Below are 26,888 nucleotides of genomic sequence, written 5' to 3'. Positions count from 1 at the left end.
GATTTGAATCGTGGATCTGTTCTTAATTAGCCAAGAAGCTGAGATGATTTATAATGTTTTTAGCCTCAGTTCTTTCATGTATAAAATGGGAATAATAATACTTACATATAAAGGTCACTGTGAAGATTAAGGAAAAAATGCAAACACACAGACACAGAGATATTAGCACATAAAATGCAAAAATAACAGTTGAAGTTCTATCATTATAATCCAGTGGTTCTCAACCTTCTGGCCCTTTAAATACAGTTCCTCATCTTGTGACCAAACCATAAAATTATTTTCGTTGCTACTTCATAACTGTAATGTTGTTACTGTTATGAATCGTAATGTAAATATCTGATATGCAGGATGGTCTTAAGCGACCCTGTGAAAGGGTCGTTCGACCACCAAAGGGGTCGCGACCCACAGGTTGAGAACCGCTGTTATAATCATTACTACTACTTAGGGTGAGTCTTGTATACTCACTCTTAAAACTATTACTCTCTGCACATGGGTCATATCTGATTGTATCTGATTCTACCCTAGAATTTGCATACGCAGGGGGCCCTACTGCTCGAAAGAACTTTCTAAACGATCTTTATTAAGGCATTGGGCCTATTTAAAGTTTCACTGTACTGAGTATAAAAGAAGAACTGGCAATGACAGGGAATCATTAATTATCCCTCTGTAATGCCAATTAGAATATACATAATAATTGAGGCATTTAGAAAGTATGTTTGCTGATGGCATTTGAGAAAATGATATTAGCATCTGTATAAGTTTTTATTTTAAACAGTCTACAACTACATATTTAATGAAAAGAATATTAAAGCTACACTTAAAGAAGATAAATTTCATGCTCCCAGGGAAATTTGTAAATCATTCCAGATTACTGTATGAAGACAGGGGCTCAACATACAGTTTCAGCTAAAGAGAAAAAAAATAAAACAACAACTTGGTAGCAAAAGGGGAAATACTGAAATCATTATACAACATGGCTTCTGCCTTGACCACTGTACAAAAACTGCTTTCTCCAAAAGACCCCAAGATCATGTAACCCAAACACTTTCTTTAGGCATTTAGATGTGTCTAAGTTTTTCAACATTTTTATTGAAAACTCGTCACCATGTTCCTCGGTCCTATACAACCATGATTTTCCCACCACAGGTCTAATTGTCAAAGAATAAGTAGATATTTTCAAAAGTTCTTTCTTAGCCACATTTTCTACTTTCACCAATTTTCAAAATTTCAGCTTTAGCCCGAGCCAATGTGACTCAGTTAGTTGGGCATTGTCTTGTGCACCTAAAGGTTGCTGGTTTAATTCTGGTCAGTGGGTACAGAAGGCATTGGATCATTGGATCGATGTTACACTCTCACATGAATATCTCTCTCTCTCTCTCTCTCTCTCTCTCTCTGTCTCTCTTTCTCTCTACCTATCTCTCTCTTCCTCTCACTTCCTCTCTCTAAAAAAAAAACAATAAACTACTCTTTAAAAAACAATTTCACTTCTACCTCTCAAGCTATACCTATACTAATAGCCTGAATCTCTTCCAAACTCACATCACATTTACTACATCATATACATAATCACATGAAGATCCTCTCTGCTTTTCAAATCCAATCATCCCAAACTTCATCTCCCCCACCCACAAATCAGTTTTTATGTATTACTATTTTTCTACTTCTGGATGGAATGTTATCTAAATACATACATTTAAATGTAAATCCTATCTTTGACTTCTTTTTCAACATCTCTCATTGCTTTCTTTCTTCTTATGATCCCTTCTTCAGCCCTACCATAAGTTCAGTCTATTGCCAAGTTCTATAGATTAGTAATTTGGTTCAGGTGACAGGACAGGATTTGTATTCTTTGAGAAACAGTGAAAGGTAGATTTATAATCACTAAATACTCATAGACACAGACACACACAGGCTAAATAGTAAGTTAGTAGGTGTCAAGTATTTGAGAAAATCTTCAATGAAGAAATCCTTAAAACTGAGTAATAATTTTTGACCTGACCTCAAACTATTACAAAAAACCCAAGAGGAAGGAACACTTCCAAGCTCTTTTTATGAGGCCAGCATTATCCTAAGTCCAAAACTAGTTAGAGACACTACAAAGAAAGAGAATTACAGGCCAATATCTCTGATGAATATAGATGCTAAAATCCTCAAAAAAATTCTAGCAAATCTGATCCAGTATTACATTAGAGATCATACACCATGACCAAGTAGTATTATTCTGGGGATGTAAGGCTGAGAAAATGACATTACATGCAAATCAATAAATGCTATACATCACAAAAATAAATTGAAAGACAGAAATCGCATGATCATATCAATAGATGCAGAAAAAGCATTCAATAAATACCAACACCCATTTTTGATAAAAACTCTCAGAAAACTGGGAATAGAGGGATCATACCTCAACATAATCAAGGCCATATATGACAAACCTACAACCAAATCATACTCAATGGGCAAAAACTAAAACCATTTCCTCTAAGAACAGGAACAAGATAGGGATGTCCACTTTCACCACTTTTATTCAACCCTAGAGGCCCAGTGCACGGATTCATGCACTGGTGGGGTCCCTTGGTCTGGCCTGCGCCCTCGCGGGACCTCTCAGGATGTCGGACTGCCGGTTTCGGCCCAATACCCACAGGCCAGGCCAAGGGACCACACCGGTGCACAAATGTGTGCTTTGGGCCTCTAGTATGCATATAAGATCTTTGGTTAATCTCTTCCTACTCTCCCCCTTCCCTCTGAGATTCATCAGTCTCTTCCATGTTTCCATGCCTGTGCATTGAGCGTCTGCCCCTTGGTGGTCAGTGTGCATCATAGCTACTGGTCGAACAGTTGAAAGGTAGAATGGTCACTTAGGCTTTTATATATATAGATAGTCCTGGAAGTCATTGGCACAAGCATCAGGCAAGAAAAAAACAGAAAAGGCATCCATTATTCAGAGATGACATGATATTGTACATAGAAAACCCTAAAGACTCCAACAACAAAACTACTAAATTTAATAAATGAATTCAGCAATGTGGCAGGAGATAAAATTAACACCCAGAAATCGTTGGTATTTTTATACACCAATGATGAATTCTCAGAAAAAGAAACTAAAAAAACAATCCCATTGACAAAGCAACAAAAAAATTAAGGTACTTAGGAATAAACTTATTCAAGGAGGTAAAAGACATGTACTCGGAAAACTACAGGACAGTGAAAAAAAGAGACCAAGGCAAATATAAACAAGTGGGAGAATATACCATGTTCATGGATTGGTAGAATTAACATCATTAAAATGTCCATATTACCCAGAGCAACCTATAGATTCAATGTAATCCCTATTAAAATACCTATTGCATATTTCACAGATCTAGAACAAATACTCCAAAAATTTGTATGGAACAAAAAAATTTATATTGCCACAAATAGCCGCAACAATCTTAAAAAGTAGAAAAAAGTTGGAGGGGTCACAATACCAGATATCAAATTATACTACAAACCCACTGTAATCAAAACAGCCTGGGGCTGGCACAGGAATAGGCATATAGATCAATGGCACAGAACAAAGACATCAGAAATCGACCCACACCATTACACTCAATTAATATTTGACAAAGAAAGAGCATACAATGGAATCAAGACAGTCTCTTCAATAAATAGTGTTGGATAAATGGGACAGATACATGCAATAAAAAGAAAATGAAATTAGACCACCAATTTACACCATACACAAGAATAAACTCAAAATGGATAAGACTTAAGTTAAATGTAAGCCATGAAACCATAAAAAATCCTAGAAGAAACCATAGGCAGCAAAATCTCAGATATCTCTCATAGCAATATGTTTGCAGATACATCTCCTAGGGCAGTGATGGTGAATCTTTTGAGCTCGGCGTGTCAGCATTTTGAAAAACCCTAACTTAACTCTGGTGCCGTGTCACATATAGTAATTTTTTGATATTTGCAACCATAGTAAAACAAAGACTTATATTTTTGATATTTATTTTATATATTTAAATGCCATTTAACAAAGAAAAATCAACTGCCCTATCTGGTTTGGCTCAGTGGATAGAGCGTCGGCCTGCGGACTGAAAGGTCCCAGCTTTGATTCCGGTCAAGGGCATGTACCTTGGTTGCAGGCACATCTCCAGTAGGAGGTGTGCAGGAGCAAGCTGATCGATGTTTCTCTCTCATCGATGTTTCTAACTCTCTATTCCTCTCCCTTCCTCTCTGTAAAAAATCAATAAAATATATTTTAAACAAAAAAGAAAAATCAACCAAAAAATGAGTTCGCATGTCATCTCTGACACGCGTGTCATAGGTTTGCCATCACTGTCCTAGGGCAAAGGAAACTAAGGAGAAAAAAAACAAATTGGACTACATCAAAATAAAAAGTTTCTGTATAGCAAAAGAAACCACCAACAAAAGGAAAAGGGAGCCCACTGTATGGAAGAATATATTTGGCAATGATACATCTGATAAAGGGTTAATATCCAAAATATATAAGGAACTCATGCAACTTAACAGAAGGAAGACAAACAATCCAAACAAAAAATGGGCCCAAACAGACACTTCTCCATATGAAACATATGAAAAAATGCTCAAAGGCACTAATCATTAAAGATACAAATTATAATGACAGTGAAGTATCACCTCACACCTACCAGATTGACTACTATCAATAAATCAACGAATGAAAAGTGCAGACAAGGATGTGGAGAAAAGGGAACATTAATACACTGCTGATGGGAATGCATACTGGTGCAGCTACTGTGGCAAACAGTACAGAGTTTCCTCAAAAAATTAAATATGTAACTTCCATTTAAATCAGTGATCCCTCTTCTAAGAATATATCTTAAAAACCCAAAACACAAATCAGAAAGAATATATGCACCCCTATGTTCATAGCAGCACAATTCACAATAGTTAATATCTGGAAAAAGCCCAAGTGCCCATCATTAGATGAGTAGATACAAAAGTTGTGGTATATTTACATCATGGAATACTATGCAGCAGTAAAAAAGAAGAATCTCTTACCCTCTGAGACAGCATGGAGGGACTTGGAGAGTATTATGCTGAGTAAAATAAGCCAGTCAGGAAAAGACAAGTATCACATGATCTCACTCATATTGTAATCTGATTAACAAAATAGATCCAGAGACAGGAGCATGGAACACACTGTACTGTCAAATCTCAGAGAGAAGGTGGGGTTGGGTGGAAAGAGATTAACCAAAGAACTTATATGCATACTAGAGGCCCAGTGCATGAAAATTCATGCACTGGAAGGGGCGGAGGGAGGCCCCGCAGCCTGGCCTGCCCCCTCTCACAGTCCAGGAGCCCTCAGGGGCAGAAGGCGACCCGGCAATCAGGGTAAGCCTGACAGCGTAAGCCTCGGCCGGCCCTGGTTACCTGAGCCTCAGGTGGCCCTGGGCGGCTGGGCAGCCGCCATCTGAGGCTTGCTTGCACCTCGGGCCAGCTCTGGGCGGCTGGGGTGCTGAGGGGATTGGGTATTCCGGAGGCAAGCGCGTGGCAAGGCTGAGCGCGCCGGGGGAGGAAGAGCGGGCCCAGCCTTGCCGCACGCCTGCCACCCCGGTGGGGCTGAGGGGACTGGGTGTCAACATCTTGTGGCTGTGGATGCCGCCATCTTTGAGGGCGTGGCAGTCAATTATCATATTTCCTCCTTATTGGCTGTGGGTGCCACCATCTTTGAGGGTGGGGCAGTCAATTAGCATATTTCCTCCTTATTGGCTGTGGGCGCCGCCATCTTTGCAACAGTGTGAGAGTCAATTAGCATATTCCCTCTTTATTAGATAGGCTATGCATAACCCAAGGTCACAAACAATATGGTGGTGAAGGCTTGAGGCGGGGCAGGTGCGGGCTAGAAGGGGTCAATAGGGGAAAAAGGGATCATCTGTAATACTTTCAACAATGAAGGTAAATTAAAAATAATAATTTTTGCCCTGAGGGTTGGGAAAAGACTTACTTGATTTTGTGAGTTGGATTCCTCAAACCAAGTATCTTGAGATATAGTGTTTAACCTTCATAACTTACCTAGAATTCCTAAAGCCTCCAAATCAATAGTCCCCATGCCTTCCTCTTTACCTTTCCAATCCATCCCTCCCATCCATAGAGTCTGCTTAGAAATTTTCAGTGGTTCATCTAACTTTATAATAATATAAACTCACTCTGACATTCAAGGCCCTCTTACACCTGGCTTTCCACTAGTTTCCCATTTTATCTTTACATATATTCTATCCAAACGGCAATGGGGTTTATTCACCCTCTCAGACTTCTATATTTCTCCTCTGTGTAGTCTTCCTTGATACTCGTACATGGGATTTAAGATCTTCCTCAGAACTCTTAATCACTTTTGTCTCTCCTTCTCTGCATGGATTTTGCCTTTTCTTATATCATGACCCTGATATAGTGTCTAACACATTGCAAATAGTAGTTCTAGTAAAAGTTTACTAGGTAAACATAGAAAAACATAAAATAGATTATCTTTACACAAAAAATTTTTCCTGTGAGAATACTGCAGGAATCTCAGGTTCTAAAAGGGAATAGAATAGAGCTGAAGAAAGAGTGCAAACACTCTTACAAGTGGGCAAGAATAGTTTAGAATCCTATATAATAAAAGACTAATAGGCAAATCGACTGAACAATGGAATGACCAGTCACTATGACGCACATTGACCACCAGGGGGCAGACGCTCAGCGCAGGAGCTGTCCCCTGGTGGTCAGTGGGCTCCCACAGGGGGAGCGCCACTCAACCACAAGCAGGGCTCACGCCTGGAGAGCACAGCTGAGGTGGCGGGAGCCTCACCCACCTCCATGTCAGTTGGACATCCCCCGGGAGCTCCTGGACTACGAAAGGGCGCAGGCCAGGATGAGGAACCTCCTCACTGGGGTTCTGGTTTCAATATATGCTAATAACTAAAAATATATCTTAAGCATATAAAATCTATACTTGTTATGGTTAGAATGTTCACATATTCAACTAGGAAAAGGCAAAATTTCTATAAAACCACAAACATAACAGACTTATGCAAACTTATAGCGCAACTTTTAGAAAGAAACAAGGTACTCAGATAGAGGATACTAAATCATCTTTAAAACCGTTTAAAAATATTGATTATAGAGAGATATTCAAATTTGATAAACAAGAGTTACTGACACTAGGGAAAAAAAAACAAGTTGTAGTGCATGAACATTTTTAGAAAGTAAATACTTCCACTGAAGTAGCATTTTCTGCAGGTGTACAAAAATACATTTTTCTCTAGGATCAATTAATTGTGGAATGCTAAACCACTGACCTAACATGAAGGGAAATATAACTTTTCTAGTTTATGAATAAACTAGAGTCAGTTGTTAATTCTTTTAATTTTTATAGCTGTCAAGTTGAGATCATCAATTTATGAAAATAACTCTCCTACTTTAAAATTCATTGATACAAGTTCCCTGCTTTGTTACAATAATGATAGTCTTTGATTATAAGAATTTTCTGTTATACTTAAACTAGAGGCCCAGCACACGAAATTGTGTGTGGGTGAGCCACGAGCCACCCCGCCCCGCCGGTGCGAGCCACCACTTGCAGGCCAGGGGTGGAAGGGACCGAGAGGTGGTCAATGCACCTCATGGTGACGGATTGAGCGGTCGTTCCAGTCATTACACTTACAGCCTCTGGCCTTTTATAATATAGGATAATTTATTTATTTGGGGTGATAAGTTAATACCAATTGTATTAAGCAATAATGTTGCTAAAATAACTATAATCCACTGAATAATAAATGGCTTATCTCCTAATATTTTCATGAACTAGAGCTTTGATTGGGTTTCAGTAAACTTGCAAAATTAACTGGGGAAAATATAATTAAAACCAAACTTCTACACTTATGGTTGTGTAGAAAATATTTTAAGATATCTAGTAATATAAAAAGTAAATGTTATTATTTCCTAATGATTTAAAGCAAATCCATCCTGAATTCAATTCAACTTCCCACATAAAGATGTACAATTTGAAGCCAAACATTTTCCTTGTAAAGAGAGACAATACATGCTTCAAAAGTCAATTTCAAGGAATAGTTAAGCAGCAAAAAATGTCACTTCTGACCTACAGTTATTTTTGAGAACAATCACATTTCTTAGTAGCCCTGCCATGTGCTGGGTTAGCATTGCACCCTCCAGCACTTTTAATCCTCATAACAATCTTACATGGTTGGTATTCATTCCATTGCACAATGAAGCTAAGTAATTTTCCCAAGTTCCATGTCAGTAAACAGCTGAGTTAGATTTAGTCTTATCTTGGGTCCATCTGATTCCAAAGCCCATGCTTCTGAGATAAAATGACAGCTCAAAAAATAAAATAAATAAAAAGGTAATCCACGTAAATTTTCTATAAGAAAACCTTTAAGTTTCTGCCTATACATATTAATCTCAAGGAAGCAATAGTGAGCATTACACAGCTGACAATTTAGAGGCAAGAATAAGGGTGTTTATCAGCATTCCAAAGTAAAAGTTCTAAACTACTTCCCGACAGCCACATTATAAACTCGAATGTATGAAATATTTTATTACAACAGAAATAACTGGTAAAAAATTCTATGATTTTGATGATTAAGAAAAACTCATTTAAAAGAGACATAACTGGGACATCTTGACCATTAATAAGACATATTATAACAGACTTATTAGAAAAATTTATCTACATTCTCTAAAAGTGAAACTCAGTTAATAATAAGGAAAGGTAACACCCATCATTTTAACAGGAACAACTAAACTTTCCAACCTGAAAATCTGATCATTCTTTAAGGTTTCACTTCACCAAATGAACTGAAAGATGAGCTGTATGCTTCATCAAATGGCAGGACTGACTGAATGCTATAAAAAGAGGTTTCTATTTAAAAAGGGGATAAGGGTTGCTCATTTCAAACTTTTCTCTATTGTCTCTTTTATAATACTAGAGGCCGGATGCATGAAATTCATCTACTGGGGGGGGGGGGGGATCCCTCAGCCAGGCCAGCGCCCTCTCGCAGTCCAGGAGCCCTCGGGGGATGTCCGACTGATGGCCTAAGCCAGTGATGGCAAACCTATGACACGCGTGTCAGAGGTAACACGCGAACTCATTTTTTTGGTTGATTTTTCTTTGTTAAATAGCATTTAAATATATAAAATAAATATCAAAAAATATAAGTCTTGCCCTGACCGGTTTGGCTCAGTGAATAGAGCATTGGCCGGTGGACTGAAGGGTCCCAGGTTCGATTCCAGTCAAGGGCATGTACCTTGGTTGCGAGCACATCCCCAGTAGGGGGTGTGCAGGAGGCAGCTGATCGATGTTTCTCCCTCATCGATGTTCCTAACTCTCTATCCCTCTCCCTTCCTCTCTGTAAAAAATCAATAAAATATATTTAAAATATATATATAAGTCTTTGTTTTACTATGGTTGCAAATATCAAAAAATTTCTATATGTGACATAGCATCAGAGTTAAGTTAGGGTTTTTCAAAATGCTGACACGCCAAGCTCAAAAGGTTCGCCATCACTGGCCTAAGCCGTAAGTAGGACATCCATAGCACTGCCGCGGAGGCAGGAGAGGCTCCCGTCATCGCTGCTGCACTCGCCAGCTGTGAGCCCTGCTTGTGGCTGAGCAGTGCTCCCCCTGTGGGAGTGCACTGACCACAAAGGGGCAGCTCCTGCATTGAGCATCTGGCCCCTGGTGGTCAGTGCGCCTCATAGAGACCAGTCATTCTGCTGTTGGGTCTATTTGCATATTAGACTTTTATTATATAGGGTAATACACCTAATTGATGACTTGGTAACTCTAATAATGCTGAAAATAGATAATTAAAAACTATCTTGAAGGAAGAGTTCAGAGTTTCATGTACATGTTCATCCAAGTGGTATCTGGATGGATAAATGAGCATATATTACTCTGCATGTGAATACACCTAACACCTTCTCTCTAATCTGGCAATTCTTTATTGTAATTAGTGTGGCATAACTGAAAATACTTAGGACAGGGTTCACCACATCAATGGTACTTTGTTTTGTTTTTTAAATTAGTGGTTTTTTAAAAAAGGTTTTTATTGTTTTGTATTTTTTTCTTGAGAGAGAGAGAGATAAAGGGGAAGAGAAACATGGATGCAAGAGCGCAAAACACAATCGGCTGTCTCCTGCATGCCCCCTACTGGGATTTGGCCTGCAACCTGAGTATGTGCCTGACCAGGAAACAAAACAGCCACCTTTCGGGGCATGGGATGACACCCAACCAGCTGAGCCACACTACAGGGTACACTACAAATGAGCCAACAGATACCCAGAAATTTCTGCTGCTCATTTTAAGTTCTTAAACCCACTAATATTTATTGATTAAAGGACTAACTGCAAACTTAAAGACACAGAGAAACATTTATTTTTGAAGAACATTCCTTTCTCTGAATTCAGACAGGAAAAAATAATTATTTCCAGGTAGAGCAGGAGATGCTTATTAACACCAAGTTCAACGGAATACAGGATTAATGAAATGTAAAAACTTGTAGTGCTAATTCACCAAATGTTTACTAAGCAATTTCCATATGCCAGACACTGTTTCTAGGTTTTGGGGATACAGCCATGAAGAAAACATTATCTAGCATGAACTTAACTTACTTAGCTTTCCAAAGAGGGTATTTTAAAAAACTAGGTGTATACACTCATATATACAACATTACATGTGTATATACAGAATATCCAGTAAACACAGTACATATTTTATATTAAAATGCACAGAAATTCTAACAAAAATGTTTTAAGAATTTTTTCCCATTATATTAATTTAATTTCCTGGGGAAACACACTTCTCTATAATAGAGATCAGAGGAAATATAGACTTTGATATAAAAATACTTAATTCATTCACTACCTTTCAGCGTAATATTAAAGCAAGAAGTGAAATCATTCCTGAATTTATTTATACTGTCCTTACCTAGTAAATTCCACAACCAGTAGATTGATTGTACTGATCTTACTGTTGAAAAACACTGCTAACATGTACTATATATATAGGGCTGTGAGTTTGAATCATTCTGAACATAGCTTTTTGGGGAAAACTAAAATCAAGAGTAGATGAAAAAATTAAGGTACATTTCAACCAGTTAAACTGGCACTCACAAAACTAGATCACTACTCTAGTAGCTTATCCTTTAGTCTATAAACACACAAGGTGAGATGATCAATTTTACCAATCAAGCATTTAAGTCACAAAGGTTTATTTCCTTTTGATTATATTTTATGTTTTGGATAGGCATCAAATCATGATAAATTGAAATTATTCTAGATAGAACACACACACACATTTTTAAAAAATGCTCAAAGATAAAAAAAAACTAAGTTTGGTTGAGCCTATATCAATATCCAACATGTAAATTTACCCATCACTTATCTCAAACATCCATCAACTGACTTTTCCAAAGGAAAAAGTATAATACTGTAAAGTAGTAATTAAGAAATACTATACATTCAATGAATTCCATTTAGACCACTGAGAAATTCAAATAACCATTACCTGACTTGAGAGCCGCTATCAGAAGAAAGAAGGGCAATAGGCAGGGAAAATGAATTTTTTTAAAAGGAAGTGAGGAAAGACAATAAACAGGTAGATATAACAGATTTCAGACTCCCTGAATTCTGCTGGCATTATTTTTAAACTACACAATATTTTCTTTCTGTTTACCAAACTCTTAAGTATATACAATTCTCTGCTTGAATTCACAACTGATTCACAAAATAAAAGAATAGTATCTTTTTTTTTTAATATATTTTATTGATTTTTCACAGAGAGGAAGGGAGAGAGATAGAAAGTTAGAAACATCGATGAGAGAGAAACATCGATCAGCTGCCTCCTGCACATCTCCCACCGGGGACGTGCCCGCAACCCAGGCACATGCCCTTGACCGGAATGGGACCCGGGACCCTTCAGTCCGCAGGCCGACGCTCCATCCACTGAGCCAAACCGGTTTCGGCAAGAATAGTATCTTGAAAAAAATGTGAATTGGCTTGATTATAAGTAAGCGGAAACTGATATAACCATAACCCAAGAGTAATTATCTTATTCCTTAACCTAATTTTTAAATACATTCTATTCCTGGATAACAACAAATACACATGGAAATTAATTTTTATAATAATGTAATTCCTTCATTATACAGAACGCTCTGATTTTCAAGTTTATAGATTTGATTCCTTCACTTGTAAGAAACTCATTTTCATGCACAGTGACTTCAAAGTGGAATAAATGTTAATTCAATAATTTCAAATGTCTCCCACCTCAAAGATCCAAAGATATTTTTAGAATCTTAGATGACTATAATAAACCAGGTTTTTTTATTCATATATTTTGTTTGTGTGTGTATGCATATGTGTGTGTTTTTAGCTTTCACTTAACTTCTTGTAGAGAAGAACAATGACCTTTGTTATGGACTGAATTGGTTGCCCTAAAATTTCTATGTTGAAGCTCTGAACCCCAATGCGACTATATTTGAAGACAGATCTGATAAGTAGGTAAAGGTTAATTAAATATGGCCAATGGGTTGGGGTCATTACACAACAGAACTGGTAACCTTATAAGAAAAGAAAGAGACACCAGGAAATGTCCTCTCATGCAGAGAGAAAAGGCCAAGTGAGAACACTTGCCAAAAACAGAATTTGCCCACACCTTGATTATGGACTTTTAGCCTCAGAACTGTGAAAAAATATCTGTTGTTTAAGCCATCCAGTCTGTGGTATTTTCTTTTGGCAGCCCAAGCAAATTATATAAGCTCTAATAATGAGGTTATATTCTTTTTTTTTTTTAATATATTTTATTGATTTTTTACAGAGAGGAAGGGAGAGAGATAGAGAGTTAGAAACATCAATGAGAGAGAAACATCGATCTGCTGCCTCCTGCACATCTCCCACTGGGGATGTGCCCGCAACCAAGGTACATGCCCTTGACCGGAATCAAACCTGGGACCCTTGAGTCCGCAGGCCAACGCTCTATCCACTGAGCCAAACCGGTTTCGGCGAGGTTATATTCTTGAGGTACTTTTTCTCTACTGATAATCCAGCTAAATGAGTGGCTGATCATTACAAAGATAATCTATATATATAAAAAGCCAGCGACCAGAACGCCATAACGACCAGAACAACCTGTCACTATGACGCCCACTGTGGCCAGCGAACCAGCCAGATTAGGGAGTGGGGCCGGCTGGCCAATCTCACATGTCCCCTCCCCCCAGCCAGCCCCACCCTTGATTGGCCTCTCCCACCCCGATCAAGGGCAGGATGGCCAGCCAACCCCCCCCCCACCCCGCAACCCTTCCCCCCAGCCGGCCCCACACCGGATCAGCCTGGCCCACCCCATCCGGGGGAAGGGCCAACTGGCCCACTGCCCACAGCCCCTCCCCATGGCTGGCCCCACCCCCCATCAGCCCCCAACATCCCTATCAGCCCACAGCCCCTCCCGCCAGCCAGCTCTGCCCCTGATTGCCCCCACACACACCAATCAGGGGTGGGACTGGCCAGCCAACCTCCCATGGCCCCTCCCATGGCCGCTGACCCCCAATCGGCACCCCCACCCCATTCAGGGGCAGAGCCCGTGGCCAATCGCCCTCAGCCCCTCTACCCAGCTGTCTCGGCCCTGATGGCCCCGATCAGGGTGGGCTGGCAAGCCAACCTCCCACCGTCTCCTCCTCCCTACAGGCCCAGTCCTGATCCGCCACAATTGGGGCAGGGCCAGTCAGACCCCACCCATGTACAAATTCATTCACTGGGCCTCTAGTCCATTTATAAAATAGAAAGGATTGGCCCTAACTGGTTTGGCTGAGTGGATAGAGCGTCGGCCTGTGGACTGAAGGATCCCAAGTTCGATTCCGGTCAAGGGCATGTACCTTGGTTGCGGGCACATCCCCAGTAGGGGGTGTGCAGGAGGCAGCTGATCGATGTTTCTCTCTCATCGATGTTTCTAACTCTCTATCCCTCTCCCTTCCTCTCTGTAAACAATCAATAAAAAAGAATTTTTTAGAGAGAGAGAGAAGGGATTGGACCAACTTGAAGAATAATTCACCCCCTAAAATTTCATATATGTGTGAAATTAAACAAATGAGTTTGTCATTTTAGAAACAGCATAAAGCTTTCCACCATAAGAGATATCACCATGCTGCGCCTGATTCTGACAGTACGATCGGGCAAAGTCTATAGAAAAGTCCTCAAAGGAGTCTAAATAATTTAACCCTCATTAGAAAATAGTAACAAAAAGACCTTGAAATAGAAATGCTGAATTTTGAAGCCCAATATTTGCTCTATATGGTAAAAAAAATTTCGTGGTGCTATCTCCCGTTCTTGTACCTTGTCTCAAGAATATAAAATTTGCCCTAGCTGGTCTGGCTCAGTGGATAGAGCGTCGGCCTGCGGACTAAAAGGTCCCAGGTTCAATTCTGGTCAAGGACACATGCCCAGGTTGTGGATTCGTTCCCCAGTAGGAGGCATGCAGGAGGCAGCTGATCAGTGATTTTCTCTCATCATTGATGTTTCTATCTCTCTCTCCCTTTCCCTTCCTCTCTAAAATCAATAAAAGTTAAAAACAAATTTAAAGAATACAAAAATTTTATTTCTTTGATTCTGACCTCATTAATATTCAAAGTGAAGCCATATATCAACATTGGGCAATCATTCTTTCCTTAGGACTTCTACATTCTCAGTGGCAAAAGTGAATTATTAAATCATAGGATGGATAATATTCTATAGGATTTACCCTTTCATTGATCAGGATATAGCCACTTTCAATTTTCAGTAGAACTGTAGAAGAATACATAGGTTTTTATGCATTCAGGACAATTTTTTAAAACTCTTTTTAAATGTATGTGTGTGTTTATACACAAATACACAAACATTGCCAGATGTTTTAAAGGTATTTTATAGTGCATTCAAGATTCCTGAATTTTGATCACATTTTTCTTTTTCTTTTTTAAGCACTATTTCTTAAGTGCTTCCCAGGTGCCAGGTACTGTATCAGGCACTTAGCCTAATTACCTCACTTAATCACCACAATCTCACAACGTAGAGATCATTATCCCATATTGAGAGGAAAACACAAAATTTCAGAGAGGTTAAATGATTGCCCAAATTCCTTCAACTAAAAAGTGCTAGAATTAGAATTTATGCCTGTTCCTCTGAATCAACAGATATCTAAGAATGTTCCTTTCCCCTAATCGCAAGAAACTACAAACTATCAAACAAAGCTTTGTTTATATACTCCTAGGTTTTTACACCATCTTAACCACACAGGCCTGGTAGCAATGTTTTATAATACCTGTGGAGCTAATCAAATCAATATTGGCTCAGGAGTTCTATGCGCCTAGTAATTTTCTGTAAGACTTAGGAGCCAATAAAGCAACGTACAATAAATATGAGGTCAGCTGGGGTACCTGAGAAAACTCCCAGTATACAATTGTCTGCATTCTTTCTAGAATGATTCTAGAAAGTGATTTTAAGTGACGGTATTTGGGTACTATAACCTAGGAAAATTATTATATTCTACAGGGAAAAGCAAAGCATCATTTCCTCATTATTTTTGTAATATCAAATTTGACAACATTTGTCAAAGTTCTATAATCTATTAAACATAAATAAGAAATTATTAGTAGTATCATCATTCTTCTCTTCTCTAATCCTGGATGCAAACTATGGATGGTCCAGTCTATAGTAATTTTAATTCATTTTAAAACTACTTATAAAAACCGTAATGTAAGAAACCTTCACTACAGGGTGGAAAAAGTCCTCATGTTCAAAACATCAAGAAACACTGAGTTGTATCAATTCCTCATTCCTTAAAACTTGTCAGAGATAGTGTATCACAGGTCAAAGTATTCCATGTAATAACAAAAGGATTCATGGTCAAATATTTTTATATGTTAAACAGACACATTTACTACAGAACTTCTTGGAAGCTAAATATACCTGTGTACTTTTTCTAGAAGAGTTATAAATGAGATTATTTATATTATTAGATATTATAGTAAAGATATGCACTATGCCCCCCTATCAGCTTTCCCTTATCACATCTCTATTAAAAGGCCATTCTTACCCTATGACATGAGGGTTGCCCATGTGACATGCCTTGGCTAAGGAAACATAAGAGGTAGTGCCACTTACACGCAGCAGTTTTAAGAGACTCCATTTCTACCACCATCCCTTTCTCCTTCTGTCACAATATTTGTATATCCCAAAGAGGCAGCTCCTTCAGCTTTGGTCCAGGAACAAAGAGGACAAGGGAGCAGAGTGGCAGGAGACTCATCAGAAACATAAACACGGGAGAAATGTTCACTGCTATGAATCACTAAAATTTGGGAAATCTTTGGATAATGAAACATAACTTTGCCTAAGCTGAATGATATATAGCATGTCTTCTAGATTTATTGGACCCTGGCATCCTTTTGTCACAAAACGTTTTCCAGGATTTGTTTCCTAAATTATTCCTGATTTTGAATGGTATCTTTTCTATTTTTTAATTAATACTGCATTTAAGATGAACATCTATGGAAGCTGGAAGCATATGGTATTAGATAATTGATCTTCTTAAATGTTATCAGCAACTTGAATTTCTGTCAATTTCTGCTAGTCAATAAAAGTATTTTTCTTGAAATAATCTGATTAACATTCAGAAATCAAAGATTAAAAGTAAAGTCTGTTGTACTAATGCTGAATAACAATTTAGTTTTCTAAACAGGTCAGATGGTGTCCTGCTTTACTTTTCATATATGTATTCATGTTTAGCAAATCAGAATACTGATAAAAATTGAATTTTCTTTAAACCTCACTATGCTCAACTCCCTGATTTGAAATTGAAGTATCAATATTCAAATATTCTATAGTATATTTTGCTGATTCAGTAAAACCATAATTAACTGTATCCTAACTGGCATTCTTAAATCCAGAATATGTTTTTCTAACTTATTTTGTCTTAAAGGATAGCACAGAAAAGAGGAAATAACTAAATCCCAATCGTCTCATTGGCATTAAGATTTTGTTGGGTATTAAAAATCCCAGTAAATACACATTCAAGCTAAATTGTATACATTTTCACTATGTATACAATTCTATACAATGATGTTCAGAGGAAAGTGTCAGAGGACTTATATTTATGCTCACATATTATACAACATTCAATCATATAGTTACTAAAACAAGAAGCTAACACAGATATTCTAGACAGATTTAATAAGCTAACAAATAAAAATACTTAAAAACAGAAAATATTTAAGATTTATTTTCAATTAACGATAATTAAAAAATAAGTTCATGCCCTGAAAATGGAACTAAACTATATTTTCTATATATGTTCATTTAAATTTACATCAAATTCCCTGGTCTTGTAAATCATCAATTCACCATAAAGTATTAGGTACCAGTAAAGTAATCATCTAGTTTATTCTCAAATGAGAAGATTGAATGCATTAAGTAACCACTACTAAAAGTAATCTTAATATGTTATTGCTATATTTTATCCCATTAAAATCTTTTTCCTAAAGAAACAACTTTGAAATAACTTATCTACAAGAGGACAGTTGTAGTATTTGTGAGTTTAAGAATTTGATATAGTTTGTCACATGTATGTATTTTGTAATCTCAACTTTTTCTTCATTGTGATTTTCATCCTCAAAACAGTTTCATAATGTTGTTATATACACCTCTATTGTTTTTAATAAGTAAAAAAAAGAACACTTCCATAATACATTGACACTGACAGCCTAAGGCAATACAAAAAATAGCTTTCGGGAACAGACCAATTGGGTATTTAGAAATGTTAGTAACCTCTAGATATTCAGGGCTTAAATAAATCGATTTTTCACCAACAGTACATTACTGTGGAGAAACAAATTAAAGACTCTGAAACAGTTAAGTTATATAAATTCATGATTTTAAAGAAAAATTTAACTTACTTGATCATGGAGATTAAAATGTCACTTTAAAAAATATAATGAAATTGACAAGGAAAAAAGAGACAATTATCACACTTCCCTGATCAATAAGGAAAGTGAATCCATCAGATAAGACAAAGTTGAGATCAGCTCTGAGGGCATGTAGTCCTTGGCTGCTTGAGGTAAGTAAGGAAAATGGCATCTGCAGTGTTGGTCTTACCGGTCAGGTCAAGACTTTCCATTGTGATGTCAATAGAACATCAGAACTCCCAGCTTCCGTGATGCAGCAGGATTCTGTGAAAGAGCCATAGAAAACTGTTAAAATAGTGAGCCATGAATGCCTTTCAAACAAAGCTAAGACGCATTGTCCTTTATCAAAATAATCCCCCCAAAATAAATTAAGGGCCAAACCATCAAAACCAATTTATTTAAAATCTCTATGTTAAGACTATTTAGGAAAAGCAGACTAAAGTATTTTTTTCAACTTTAACAACAACAACAACAAAGTCATTAAAATTACTCAAGGGGAATTCTCAGATAAAAGTTACAGAGACAAAGAATTATAGACAATCACCTCTCAGCTTTTTGGCTAAAATCAAGTGTAGAATTACAGTCAAATCCCCTGGAAAAACATGATGTTATACTGGCATCCTGACTAGTTCTTTTAAATTATTTTAAATAACTGGCCCAACCCAGATAGACTATGGTTTGGATATTAATATCTTATAATTTATCTTTTATATGTTTTAAAGATCAAGAGCGGGGCAAGATAATGAATGAGTGGGGAGATACACACAAATAGAGAAAAGCTGGTAATAAAAAATTACATTCTACCTACAAGTGACGTAGCAAAAGGGTCTCCAACAAATTAAACATTTTACATTATACTGCAAATATACCTAAATTTATCATTTTTAAGAATTAAGTTCAGTTTCTATGTGAGACACTCACTTAGTTTCTAGGGTGCTTCAATTATACTAAATTCAAAGTCAACTAAGACAATTTACTGCCCCCTGCAGATTATAACAATATCTTTATGATCAGTACACTGTAACACACTAGAAATCAAGCATCACTTATCCTCTTACAACTTTATCAAAACTGTTAACTCATTTTATGGCTTGGCTAAAGTTTTTTCCTAGTCACTTTGCTATGAAAAAAAACCGGCTCATATACATTAAATGTAAAAAATGTGTAATGATTGTCTTCCGGTCAAGATGGCCATGTAGGTGAATGCAGTACTTGCATTCTCCCACAACCACGTCAAAATGACAAATACACTACAGAACAACCACCTGAAATCTAGTTGAATATAAGTCCTACAGCTAAGGATATAAAGATGAAATCTCTTCCTGCTACTGAAACCCAGGGCTTGGGTCTGGTGTGGCGCTGGGACCCCTGCTACTAAGGGGGGACCTCAGCCGCTGAGAAATCCTCGGAATTTTTATTCTTCACCTCCAAGCCTTGATGTGAAGTCCCCCATACATTCTAGCTGTAAAACCCAGCTGAATATTGAGGTTGAGGGAGATGAAGGGCTGCTCTGAGTCCCAGGCATTCCTCTTCAAGGGCCCCCACGGAGACTAACTTGGGCTCACTCCCTCTGAGCTCCACTGCTGGGGCAGCAGCTTGAAAGGCACCAGGGACATACCTGGAAGAGCTAAGTTGTCTGGCATCAGGGTGAGAGCTGTAGGGGCAGCTTTTTCCCAGACAGAAGTGCTGGCAGAGGCCATTGCTCCTTTTCTGAGGCAGGTGGGCACCATATCTGAGTCTCTATCAACCTGGCTATCACTGTTTACCCAACCCACGCTGTTTCCAGTAGATTTTACATACGAATGGCCTAACCTGTGAACACAACCCTGCAAAACAGTGATTTGAATGTCCCCTTTGACCAAAGCCAGGGCAGATTTTCACCTGAGCCAACTCACTCTTCTCTGTGTTCACTGGGTTCCACTTTGACTTCATCTCAACCCGTACTCTCACCGTCCACATAGGACCTTGAATTCCTGACTCCCCATGACTTAGTTCCCACTGTCTCATTAAAAACCTGTTCCCTCTTCCTTCACAAAGCCTCTTATGTCCGACCCAGGCCGCTAACACTGATCTGGCACAGCCCAGGATTCCCTCTGAAAAACTTCATCATGGCAGAACGGACAGCCGCCTCTTAAATATCTATTATTTGCCTCTTACCACAAATAGGTTTTTTAGGTGCTCTTATCTTAAAGATCTGGCCTAAGCTACCACTGAAATATTCCAAAAGCAACTGGCTTTCTGGCACAGCTTATACAGTGCCCCTTAAGGTGCTATGTTTTGAAAAGCTAATTATACTGAAAAAGGTGAGGTGCTACTTCTTACAATGAGGCAGATTCCCAATTAGAGCTAATGTCCAATATAACATTCAAAGTCACATCATGGCAAAATACCCTTCTATGCTAACACTGTATGTTTTGCACCCTGATGTCACAACTACCTAGTCAGTGCAGAAGGGACTCCAAGGCAGCCAGGTTGCCCATTTACATGGAATAATATTTAATCCCCATGAATGACTGCTTTTCTGATGTTTTCATCAATTCTCAGGGTAATAAATTAAGCTTTAACTAACTCATTTTCATACATAACCCTAATTCAATCAAACTCAATAAAATTCATTCCAGACCGCAATTATTTGCTAAGGAACAATTACATTCAAATTAAAAAAAACATTGCTGGGCATGATACAAGGCACGGTAAAGACGCTTCTCCATTTATGGAACCAGAAACAACAACAAAAATGGCCACACTACTAGAAGAAAGGGAAATAAAATGTTTTCCTCATCCTCCTGAAAATAGAGTACGCATGCTTTCCACCTGAAGAAAACAAAGTGGAGCACCGAGAAAGCAAACTGTAAAATTATTACTTTCAATTTAGGTTTATGCTTTGAAAGAGGCTGCATTTCTAATCTAAGAGTCAGCATGACCTCTGAGAGCCAAAACAAGGCCAAGTCACAAATAACAGTCTTAATATCCAATCTTTCACTAGCTGCCTCCATTTTCCCAACAATTAGATATTCCAATCTCCACTTTACAATGTAGGTTTTCATAAGCATAAAACTGCTTCTTTACATGAACACAATTCTTATGTTTCTCAATTTACTCTGTTATATACTATATATTTACAAATAAAATTTTAACATATATTTGTAGTGAAAAAAAAATTCTCATTATTTAACTAAAGCCTTCCCTGTCCTGTGTGTATAGAAGGTCCTCACCCACCCACTATACTCTATATTTCTTTAATCTCCTCAATTGTAGCATCAGGTGCATTATACAATAATATGGTACTGAAAATGCATACCAGTTGTTAATGCAATTCTGATTCACCACAGGGCAAGGAATTTTTTTCCTAGAAATGATAAGCAGATAGTCTGGCCTCCTGTCAAATCATTTTCTAAAATAAAATACCTTCATATAGATAAGGATAACTGCAGGGAGATATATATGCATATGCACACTCATAGATAGGGTGTCCCCAAAAATGTATACACACGCTTTGAATAATTATAAAGGCAGTGTTTATTAAAATACATTTCATTTTCAAAATTGAGCTATCAACTGTTAAAGTATGTATACAATTTTTGGGACACCCTGTATATACCTATATCCACACAGACATTATATAAATATACATATGTACATATGCTTTTTAACAAAAGCATTTATTTTTATTCATATTTGATAAGACAGTGGCAATAGAAAGCATGAATAAAGAAGACAACACTTGTTAAAATCACCCACCCCGCCTATCTTTACAGTTAAAGCTTAAATCATAGCTATTTCACAGGCATTTTTGGCCAAGCACCAATCTTTCACCAAAATTACAAGTCTTGGCTCGAGAGAATGAAAATCTCTTAAAGAATATGCAAATCTGAAATACCTCTTTATTACCTTCCCACCCCCACTGTTGCATTTCCTCATGACCCAGAGTCTTTCCGTTAAGAAACCTTAAACAAAGCAATAAATAAAAGGCAAAACAAGTCTTAAGTCTTCCCTAGATATCCCACAGCACACCAAAGCAACTACTAAGTCATTCCAGATCTGTCCATCTGTTTGGGCTTTCCAGTAAGGCATTAGAAAGCACTAGCAAGCAGACAGAAAGCCTGCTTGGCGTGGTCTTCCATTACTCAATAATGACCAACTGAAAAAGCATGCCTTCAAAACTACCTACCGCCTGTCTGTAACCCGGCCTTGTGTGGCTCTCAAAGGCCATGCAAACAGATATAACCTTTCACAGTTTGAGAAACGTATTAAAGACCCACTATGTATTAACAATGCAAAAGGCATTATATGAGTAGCTATTTTCTGGAAGCTGATGATCTAGTTAGGTAATTGTATATATACATACATGTTACTTACTGGTAATAATAAACAGAAATATATAATGTCAAAATAGTAAGCAAAGAATTTTTTTAAAAGTTAGAATGCACAAGGGAATGTTTATGCAGGAAATGAACAAAGCTAGAACCTGAAGCACTGATGGCAATGGGATGAGGAGAGAGGGGACAGAGGATGGTGTTACAGGCACAGGCACAGACAGGATAAGTCAAGCTTCAATACTGGAAAGCAGCTAAAAGGGGGGAAAGGCAGATCTGGTTGGAGCGCAAGGTTCATATCAGAAAATGGAACATAAATTGTGGGTAAATGAAAAAGTAATGCAATTTTCTCTTTTTTCTTTTTTCTTTCCATGGTCTCATAAATAGCAGAATACAGTTAACAGCAAAGCATACTGACCTCGGGCCCACACCCACATCCACCATTTAATCCTACCCTCCAATTGTGAGGCAACTGCTGAGATTTTCTGAAAAATTGGGATAACAATCCCTACACCTCTAAAGGGTGACTCAAATTATTAGAAGGTATTTTAAATACAAAAGGCTTGGTATACAGTAGATGCTTAATAAATGTTAGTACTCTCACTAGAGTTAAAGCTAAGCGACAGAAAAGCATTTAATAAAGTATCTCACACCTGTCAGAATGGCTATCATCAACAAATCAACAAATGACAAGTGCTGGTGAGGATGTGAAGAAAAAGGAACCCTCATGCACTGCTGGTAGGAATACAGACTAGTGCAGCCACTATGATGAACAGTATGGAGTTTCCTCAAAAAACTAAAATGGAACTCCCATTTGACCCAGTGATCCCACTTCTAGGAATATGTCCCAAGAAGCTAGAAACAACAACCAGAAAGGATATATGCATCCCTATGTTCATAGCAGCACAATTTACCATAGCTAAGATTTTGAAACAGGCTAAGTGCCCATCAGCAGATGAGTGGATTAGAAGACAGTAGTACATCTACACAATGGAATGCTATGCTGCTGTAGAAAGGAAGGAACTCCTACCATTTGCAACAGCATGGATGGACCTGGAGAGCATTATGCTAAGCGAAGTAAGTCAGTTGGAGAAAGATAAATATTACATGATCTCACTCATTTTTGGAATATAATGAACAACATATAGTGATGAACAAAAACAGATCCAGAGACAGAGAAGCATAGATCAGACCATCAAACCTCAGAGGGAAGGCAGGAGAGGGTGGGCGTAATGTGGAGAGATCAACCAAAGGACTTATATGCATGCATATAAGCATAACCAATGGACACAGACACCAGGGGGATGAGGGCATGAGTGGGGGTTCTGGGCGGGGGGGGGGGGGGGGGGGGGAAGCAATGGAGGAATAAGGACACATATGCAATACCTTAATCAATAAAAAAATTTTTAAAAAAAAAGGTACATTGGGCCCAACCAGGTCTGGCTCAGTGAATAGAGCGTTGGCCTGTGGACTGAAGGGTCCCAGGTGCTATTCCGGCCACGGGCGTGTACCTTGGTTGCGGGCACATCCCCAGTAGGGGGTGTGCAAGAGGCAGCTAATCGATGTTTCTCTCTCATCGATGTTTCTCTCTATAACCTCTCCCTTCCTCTCTCTGTAAAAAATCAATAAAAATATATATTTTTAAAATAAAGGTACATTGGGAACACACTGAAGTTTGCCTTGAATATTCTCAAAATTTGGATAAGTGAATTGCTACTTTAAATGGTGTTTCACTGTCTTATTTTAGGTGGTTTTAACATGTTTAATTCTGACAGTCTGAGAAGCCATTTCTTACTCTTACTAATTTCAAGGTGCATTAGATAATTTGATAATATGGATATTTTACTATAATGCTTATTAGCCATAATAGTTGTTTCAGGGACCATGGTGCAACCACGAATTTCTGCAGTTTCCATAAGTAGAGGTGGGAAATGAGTAGGCATTAGTCCAGTCAGATGGCTTGGCAGGGAGGCTCTGAATGCCTCTTTTATACTCCTGTTAACTGTATAAATGTGCTTTTGACCTTCTCAGTCAGGGGAAATTGCACATTTAAGGCAGAAGGAGTTTCACTTCCAGGAAGAATATAAAAACATGCTTGCCAGAAGCTACATCAAAGAATACCCGACAAGAAACAGCCAGGTACTTTGGGAAGATTCATTAGTCCCATCAAGCCACTAAGCACTGAGTTGGAAAAGAAGGTTAGGATAATCCAGCCCTGTGGGATATCTCACCTATGGGTAACCTGGGTTAGCCCAAGTAAGCTCTGGCCTGCACATTTTAGGAATTAGCCTATTCCTTCAGGGACAGGTTCTGCAAATGAAACCCACTGGAGGAGTCTCAAGATCGCCTTGTCCTCTGAGGTAAGAAAGGGTTCCTTTGGCTCCTTTCACATCAGGAAAAATTTACAATATACAGAAAATCTCTCTTATTTAAACAATTTAGTCCAAAGTCATTTGCTAAAAAAAGGAAGTCAGACATTAGCAATTTATATAATTTTAACTGGAAAATATTCTATTCTAAGAAGTAAAAAAAATACCAGTCTTTCTCTTTTTCCCTTTAGGTAGGTTGCACAGATACACTTAAATATTAACATAAATATAATTTAACTTTTTGTAATGTTTTTAAAAAACACTCGTATTAAAATTTATTTATATTATGTTACTTTTTAAAAATTGTATTATCCAGGAAGGATTCCTGTCCTTTTATGTATGCCTAAAGTATTTCTAGCAAATATCTTAGCAGCAGAAATACTCTTGCTCCAAGTATGTTAACTGCAAAATCCTGTATAATAAAGAGGTAAAGAGGTAATATGAAAATTAACCCTCATGCCCTCACAAGATGGCTGTCTATGACCAGGTCAGCAGGGGGATTAGTGAGGGACGACCAAACGAATGAACAGCAGGCTGCATGGGGCAACCAGGCTGGCAGGGGGGGTTAGTGAGGGATGACCAAACGACTGAACAGCAGGCTGCGTGGGGCGACCAGAACGGTGGGGGGCCATGAGGGGTGACCAGGCCTACAAGGGGGGCACTTGGGGACGACCAGGCCAGCAGGGGGGTCAGTTGGGGGCAACCAGGCCAATGGGGGGGCAGTTGGGGGCAACCATGCCAGCACGGGGGGTAGTTAGAGGCAAACAGGCTGTCAGAGGGGGTGCAGTGAGGGGTGACTAGGCCGGTACGGGAGGGAGTTGGGAGTGACCAGGCTGGTGGGGGGGGGGGGGGGCAGTTAGGGGCAATCAGGCTGGCACACAAAGGCAGTGAGGGGCGATCAGGCTGGCAGTGGGGAGAAATGAGGGGCAACCAGGCAGGCAGACAGGTTAGCGATTAGGAGCCAGTAGTCCAGGATTGTGAGAGGGATGTCCAACTGCCAGTCATCCCCCAAGGGGTCCCGAATTGGAGAGGGTGCAGGCTGGGCTGAGAAGACCATCCCTCCTCCCTGTGCTCAAATTTTGTGCACCAGGCCTCTAGTCTTATGTAATAAAAGCCTACTATGCAAATCGACCGAACGGCAAAACAAGCAGCAGAACGACTAGTCGCTATGACATGCACTGACCACCAGGGGCAGACACTCAACGCAAGAGCTGCCCCAGCCCCATGCCCCAACTGGAGGTAGCGGTGGGAGCCGGGGGGGCAGGGCTGGCAAGCGGGTGGTGCCAGGTCAGCCAAGGCAGGTGCCATCAGGGGCCCCCCGATCACCCTGCCGGTCGCCCTGCAGAGAGAGGCGACCAGCAGCGGTGGCAGGGGGCAGGGCCGCCAAGCAGGCGGTGCCAGGCCAGCCAAGGTGGGTGCCAGCATGGGTCCCCCCTCCAATCGCCTCGCCGGTCATCCCACAGAGGGAGGCAACCAGCAGCAGCAGCGGGGGACAGAGCCGGTGAGCAGGAGGCGCCAGGCCAGCCAAGGCAGGTGCCACCAGGGGCCCCCCAATCACCCCACCGGTTGCCCCACTGATCAGTCCTGATCATTGGCCAGGCCTAGGGACCCTACCCGTACATGAATTTTGTGCACCGGGCCTCTACTATTCCTATATGAAGACACAGAGGAGTCTGCTCAAAAGTGATCCACAATACTAGAAAGTGTCAATATGCTCCCTTTGAAGTTATTTATTCACAACGAAGATATTCCTGGAACAAACAATACGATATAGTAATTAGCTATCTTAAATCAGAAAGATCCAATAAACTTTCCTTATGCCATACATGTGAATAGATCTATGTAAAAAAGATTAAAAGTTTCTCAATACAAGCAATGCAAAGTTGTCTTCAAATTCATGTGGCAGTGAGGAGATTCAGTCAAGCTTTTTCCTAAGTCCTCTCCCATATCTTTCAGCTACAAACATGTTTTGCAACACAGCTGACGAATATTAAGGATGCATCTGTGGCTACAAGAGAAGGGCAGAATTTCTCTATATGCCCTGTAGGCTGCAACCAGATGTATGCCACAATCACTATTAAATAGATAGGACACATTAGACACTAAGTTGTGCATTTGTCAAAAGAAAAGCAATATATACCATGACCCAAAGTTAATGATATTGGCTACTGCCTTAAACACACTACCAATAAATAGTGTGAGTGGGTGGTGGATGAAATAGATGGTGATAAGTTAGCCCTCTAGTGGCAAAAT

General features: G+C 39.0%; 1 protein-coding gene across 18 annotated transcripts in view; it reads right to left on the bottom strand.

The window, feature by feature from the left end:
• Positions 1–26,888, bottom strand: part of BBX (BBX high mobility group box domain containing) — a 295,838-nt gene that overhangs the window by 167,806 nt on the left and 101,144 nt on the right. For 7 of the 18 annotated variants that reach the window (XM_036351126.1, XM_036351118.1, XM_036351119.1 and 4 more), the window contains one exon: positions 18,141–18,214. The exons of 9 other annotated variants lie outside the window; for them this stretch is intronic. The gene's annotated coding sequence lies outside the window, so the exon portion shown is untranslated. Of the gene's footprint in view, positions 1–17,941; positions 18,215–26,888 lie in introns of all 18 variants that reach the window. 2 more of the 18 variants (XM_036351123.1, XM_036351127.1) reach the window with 1 other exon arrangement.

This window comes from Myotis myotis, unplaced genomic scaffold, assembly GCF_014108235.1.
Source record: "Myotis myotis isolate mMyoMyo1 unplaced genomic scaffold, mMyoMyo1.p scaffold_m19_p_2, whole genome shotgun sequence".
Taxonomy (NCBI): Eukaryota; Metazoa; Chordata; class Mammalia; order Chiroptera; family Vespertilionidae; genus Myotis; species Myotis myotis.
The sequence above is the reverse complement of the archived record's forward strand: the minus strand, read 5'-3'. Positions and strand labels throughout refer to the sequence as shown.